Source organism: Aptenodytes patagonicus, chromosome 2 (assembly GCF_965638725.1).
Source record: "Aptenodytes patagonicus chromosome 2, bAptPat1.pri.cur, whole genome shotgun sequence".
Taxonomy (NCBI): domain Eukaryota; kingdom Metazoa; phylum Chordata; class Aves; order Sphenisciformes; family Spheniscidae; genus Aptenodytes; species Aptenodytes patagonicus.
The window spans coordinates 27923932-27930810 of NC_134950.1; positions in this window are offsets into that span (position 1 = coordinate 27923932).

The window sequence follows — 6879 nt, forward strand, 5'->3', positions numbered from 1 at the left end:
CGATTCTGTCTGAGTCCTCAAAATCTGCTATATCTATCACCAGGTGCAGCCTTTAAATGCTGAGGAGCTTTCTGCTTCGTTGGTTGGCATGGCAACAGTTGTCAAATCATCCCTTGATAATGCTCTTTAATTGATTATATAAATTATTTCTGAGATATGTGATTGCAAAATGATGTACTGAAGCTCTTAAGTGAACTGATCAGAGTATGTGCATTTAAAAATGCACTGCATTCACTGACCCTAGCCAAGAACCTGACCCTCTTACAAGCCTGAAATTCTTTAGATGAAGCATAAACATTAAGCATTAAGAAAAAGTTCAAAATGATGGCAAAGGTATATTCTACTCTAAGTGCATGTTAACAGTTATACCAGGAAAGGTCACTTATAAAAACATCAACAGCAATAAAGCTATTGTTAATGTTTGCTTCTGCACAGAGAACTAAACGGTCAGGGAATGCAGAGATGCTTTCTTATCCATTATACTCTGAACCATTTCAGATCACTAACTAGTGTAAACTCTGAGGGTAATATTCCTCTGGCCAAAAGGAGATGTTTGCAGTGGAAATGCCTGTATTTGAGCTGGTTGTCTCTCCGCTGTGGCCAGCGGAGAGAAATATGCAATTCTAAGACAAATTAGTAAATGTCTAAAGAAAATCAGAAGACTTGCTAAACTCGAAAGGCCTACTTCCCTTCCATTGACTATAAAGAGCTCTTGGTGTGACTAGCTTAGGTGGAGGTACCTGCATTCCAGATATCTGAAGTTAGCTGAGATGATTGATTTTTATTCTGCTGTCTTTTCCATCCTATTTTTTTCAACACGAGACTAAAACTTGTTCCATAAGCTATGTGTAACTGATAAACTCTTTTAAGCCCATTCTTAAAATGATCTCTTTTTTCAAACTTTGTTTCCATTATAGTAAAACATCTGAATATTGAGATAAATTTCCTAAATGAATAAAAACCAAAAAGATGCCTAGATCAAGAGGTATCCACATAACTAAGGTGAACATTTAGTTTCCTCTGTGCTTATAAAGAATTGTGAAATTATTAATCTGGTTTTGTCTGTAAATTTCAATTTCAAAAATACTAATCATGAATAGACTGTTGGTGTCAGTGAACTGCAATTTGGCCATAACATGTTGAAAAAGCTTTAAATCCTAACTAGCATTTCAACATATAGATGAGCACTGATAATCATTTATAAAGATAGGCAGAAAGAGAAGAGCTTATCTTGGCTGTAAAGCACAAATATTATTTCACTGACCCTCAAACAGATATTTGGCCTCTTTCTGAGGGACACCCTCAGTCTCCATGAAGCAGGGAAGAAGGTGTCTGTTGGTAAGAAAAGGGTCATTTAAAAATAAAACCGTCCCTAACAGAGAATTTAAATGTCTTGATTTTAGATGTAAAGGATTTTTTTGAGGCAATGCAAAATCCCACACCCACTGATGCAGAAAAGACCCTGCAGAAGAGAGGTCTTTGTGAAGATAAATAGCCATATGTCTGTTGTATATTTATCATTCCAAAATGTAGGTCATAAGACAAGTGATGTCCTACAGCATCATAGTGGAACTGGGCTCTCCTCATACCAATAATCTTCTAGTAGCCTATGTTTGTCATCCCTATGTCTTAAGTCTGGCATAAAGAGATTAAACGTGTGCACAGACACACATATGTATTTCTTTTCATGCCGGTAATCAGAAAATGGCAGAGAAATGGCTCATTCATCTGCTATCTATAAACATACAAGATATTCTGTACTAAATGGGTATATTTACAGCCATCTAGTATCCCCAGCAAAGTCCATTAATTCACTGTTGCCACTACGCTGAAGTTTCTGCATCCTTTTGGTTGGAGAGATTATCCTGTCTTTGAAGACAAAGAGGGAAGAAGACACTAAAGAGAGTAAATGGTGGGTCCACTGTCAAGCATGCCTCCTTCCACAGGGAATATGCCCATGCCGGAGGATGCGGTGCCCAGGCAGCAGCAACTCCAGAGGCGTCATGAGCTCATCAGCCGTCCTCGAGCCAGGTGCAAGTGGCAAGGGATGGCTAAGCCCTGATGCGATGAAGAGGCAGGCAGGGCTGCCAGGGTGGCCAGGCTGGTGGCCATGCCAGCGCCTGCGGTCTCCGGTGCTCTCCAGCACTGGGGCTGAGCCCCCTGCCTGCCCCACAGCACACCAGGAGCTGCTCAGCTAGGATGCGGACCTGCCGAGCACGTTTGCCCTGTGCATCGCCATAGTTACTGTGCACAGATAAATTTTCAGTGAGAAGAGCTCACTCACTGATCCCGGCTTCCTCTCCCCAGCTGGGTCCCAGTCACCTGGGTCCAAAACTAGTGAGCTCAGCTGGGGTAAGAATACCTCCAGTGTCACATAGACCTACACGAAAGGGCTTTAAATGTCACTTCGGCTGCAGCCATGTGCAGAGCTCAGGACTGGCAACACCCCGTGCTCCTCTTTCAGCTTGTTGCCACACTTACTAACTGACAGTGATCTTGCATTTATCTACACCACAGTCCGCTTGGTGCCTGCAGTGTAGGCAATCTCCAAGAGGCAAAGAGGAATGGGGGATTTTCATTTCTGTTAATTTATCTATGCAGTAATTAATGTATTGCTCTCATTTCTGAAAGTTGTAAGTTTTTCTAGCACACAAAAATAAATAATGGAAGTATAGAATGATCATAAAATGAAAGTCAAAGAAGTAGTGTCTATCTTTATGTATCTAGAAGGTATGATCTATCCAGATTATAATCTAGATGAAGAAAATTGGGTAAATATCCCTTACTCTTGGATGAGGTAAGTATGTTCACTAGGTGAGATATATATGACTGGCTTGACTTGAATTCATCCTCTTTAACCTCAGACTGAAGATCTTCAGGAGCTGGACTGTGTTTCTTGCTTTTGCTGTCTTTTCAAATTCAGTTTTCTTTTCCTAGCTATTGTCAGAAATATTCTAAATTCATCAAAACTCACACATTGTTCACCATCTAACCAGAGAACAGATAAATACATATGTCAGACCTCGTTAGCAAAAACTGTCACTGACAAATGCCTGTTTTCCCTCCCCCTATATCCTACCATACCTCATGCAGCTGATGATCAACAACTGCTGCCGCTTAATGAGCCTGAATCATCAGCACTGCCCCGTCAGATACGCCTGGTGTTGTAACACATCTGAAAACTTAACAAACAAACAAACTGGCTACTTTATAGCAGAGGAAAAGGATTTTCTAGAAGGAAGGGTCTGTCCTGGAGGAAGGACCTTCTCAGCCTGAGTGCTTCTGCTGAACTCAGCACAGGAATATTTCATGGCTGAGAGAGAAAGACATTGCAAAGGTGGGAAATCCCCACTGGGGCTTGCAGCTGAAAGCCAAACATCCTAAACTCCATCTGGCAGCGGTGGGCAGGCTGTGAAGATGCTGGGAGCCCAGGTAACACGTGCCTGCAACAAGTGACCCACTTAGGCGGCAGCCCACTGTGTTCGCGCCTGCCGCGGTGCCGCAGGGGTACGTGATGGATAGCCTCACGCGGGGCTGATGGGGTGCCCGCTCCTCTCCCTGCAGCAGCTGGGGCCGGCTCTCCAAGCGGCCCCCATCCTCCCAGTGTCTGAATCTGTTGCCCTCTGTGTCCAGCAGCAATAGGAAGAAATGAGATAAAATAAAATCAAATGAGATTATGTTAAGAATTAGAACTTTTTTTTTTAACGTCTCAAGACCGTTAAACTTGGAGCTGGTTGACGAAGGCAGTGTTGCACCTCCAGCAGTGGAAATCCCCCTAAACAGGTTAAAGAAGGTAGGCACCACTGCAGTATTACTGATTCTGCCTCTTCAGGTCTCCTTGGCCCCTGGTTGTAGCAAATGTGGTTCCTTTCCAGTTTTAGGAAATATCTGTGCAGATTCTTAAAGCGCATATATGCGCATACATACATACGTACTTACATACACACACACACTTCAGCTGAAAACCTGCAGATCTCTTTGTATAAGGAGGGATTTAACACAAAAAAAATCTCTGAAGGCTGAAACAAGCTGGAAGGAAATGTTGTTAGGGAGGTCACCCTCCTCCGTGCGGGTCCCTTAAAGATTTCTGGTTATTCTGAAATCGCATTTCCACTCCAGCATTTTGCCTTGCTTGGAGGCAGCTGTGAAATAGCAGCAACAGCAGCTGATTAATGCCAGGTGTACATTCAAATCCACGCATCTGTATTTGTTGCTGCAAACTTAAGTAAACAATGACCAAATGTGACTTTTCTAAGTGCAGTTTGAACCGTGTGTGCATACAGAAACTTAATCACTGTCAGCCGCTACGTCGCAGGCTCAGAGAGCCCTAACTGCAGAGGAAAGCTCAAAGGAAAGTTCAAAAGGTATTAACCACTTGACACGTCTTGTGTTTTGGGAGATATTTTTGGATGACCAGAGAGCAATAACAATTTTTATACTCAAGTCTGCTTTTCCTTTCTGTGGAAGAATACAGAAAGGGAGAATTTTTTTTCCCCCAATTTATCTTGGTTTATTGATTTTATGGCCCATATCACTAGTTGAACAAAGCATAGGAGGGGCTGATTTACCTAAGGCTCGTCCTTAGTGTGCAGTGAATGGGCAACATCAGGGAAATTCTTCTTACCAGTTAAGATAAATTCGCCTTTCATTGTCCCTGTGGCTGGGGGCTTCCTGGTGAGTTGTTTTAATAGCTTGCTTTGATTAAGACAAAAAAGGGAAACAAACAAGGTTGTTTTTGGAAAATCGGGACCCAACATTGTATAGTCTGTGACAAAGATGGTAAGGAAAGCCTGTCCAAACTGAATTCAGTGCTGAGACCCCCAGTGATTTCAACGGGATCAGAATTTTATCCAGTATTTTGTGTGAATGAGGCATCCATCTTATCTTCAGGTGAATAGTAATAATAATAAATAAAAAACATCATCCAAGTCAAAACTGCCAGGCTGGATATAAAATTTCTTATCAAATAAAAAAAGCTATTTTTGATGCGTGAACAAGAAAAATGAGGGAGTGGACTAACGGAGTACGTTGTGAACAGACGTGTGTGAGAGGGAGTGAGGAGGGAGGGAGTGGAAGTTACTTCTGAAACTGTGCTGGTGGAGTATGCAGACTTGGCAAAACAAGTCACATATGTATGTCATCAGTAACTTGAAGTCTCTGAGTAACATGAAGTTAGAGCAGATGCTGACTTGAAATCTCATTTGTAGCAGGGTTAAATCATGTGTGGGTAATTATTAAATATTAAAAGCACAAGTCAAAAAGATTACCCAAAGAAGGAAAAAATGGAATATTTCATAAAACTTCTTGATGAGGAGGTGCTGATGAATGAAGACAGGCATAGGGATGGATTTAAGCGCCAGACTGAAACATTATCAATTTTACATGCCAGGTGTTTGATAAAGGCTACAGAATTCCCACTGTATAGCCCTTGTCTCAGGTTTAGCCCTTTCCTGTGCTTAGACTCCATCTCGTCAATCCCTTATGGGGAAGGAAGAGCCTGAAAGTAGCACTTTGGACTGGCAAAGTCTTGCTGCTGTTTAACCTCATTAGCCTGTGATGACACAGTGGACAGGAAGGAAAAGCCTCTAAGGCTTCTGTCACTTTGAGCCCAATGAAAAGGTGCTTTACTGAGCATAAAACCAGGTTCTTAAGGATCAAGCCAGCTCTTAGGCTATGATTACAGCCATAAGGAGGACGGTGGCACTGAAAGAAGTACGGCATTTCTAAAGTCTGTGGCAAAGGTCTTAATGGAGAAGGGTGTGAAACCATCCAGCCCTCCACTTGACTGGGTAGATAGGGACTATAGACCACTTGCTTCCCCCAGGATGATTTCTGCCTTTCAGGGGTGAGTGTTTATATGAAGTCAAGAAAGATGGATGATATTTTATTACAAAAACTAGCAAACAAGCACTCAAATACCAAAATCTCCACAAATGTCCATTCAACTGTGAAGACATTCAGCATTTTTAAAGTAGGGAATTAAGCTATGAAGAGCTAGAACAGAACTAAATATTATTCCAAGACTTGCTATTTTAAGCTGATATGTATTTTTTTAATCTTCCTTACTTTTATTCTTCATGGACTAGGTGTAAGCAGGAGTGCAAAGAAAGGGGAAAGAATCCAACCATAAACCCCTGAACACTCTTCATTTATCAGGCCCACCCCTATAATTCTTATGGTAGTCCCAAAGCTCCTATTAAAAAGTCTCAATACACCTATAACTTACCAATAACAGAACCTTTTTGTTCAGTCTTGGCTTTTTGATTACATCTTCTTGAAATCTAAAGAAAAAGCTGTGTTTGAGCATGATTCATAAGTTCATAAAGAAGTTCATAAATTATGGGTATTCTATTTTTTCATAGATGGATTTGGGGATTTAATTTTGTTTGTTCAATTACAGGGGAGCTTGAAAGTTCAGAGTCTTATCCAAGTACAGTATCGGACACCTGAAAAATTTTCTGCTTGCAGAAGAGCAAATACAGTGGTATCAGCCAGCCAATGGTAAATTGCAATGTTTATCAAATGCTGGGATTTTACTGTGGCAGCTACTGTGTTTCACAGTTTGCAGACTGGTATTCTCCTAATAGTACAGTTAAGTTGGATTTGAGAACAATAGCAGCTTAAAACATCAAAGCTACAGGAGAATATTCTTCAACATAAGCTCTGCTTTAGCTCTTCATGTCTTAACTCTTCCCGTAAAAATCACTGAAAGTAATACTCAAAATTAAAGAGCAGGGCAATTCTAAAAAAAAAAAAAAAAAATGCCCCAAGTTCAGACAATGCTTGAGCACGGCAGTGCGAAGAGGGTGGCAGGGTGGTGGCAGTGTAGGTTTGCTTTGCCGCAGAGATCCCGAGAGCTCAGCTGGCCAGGTGTGAAGG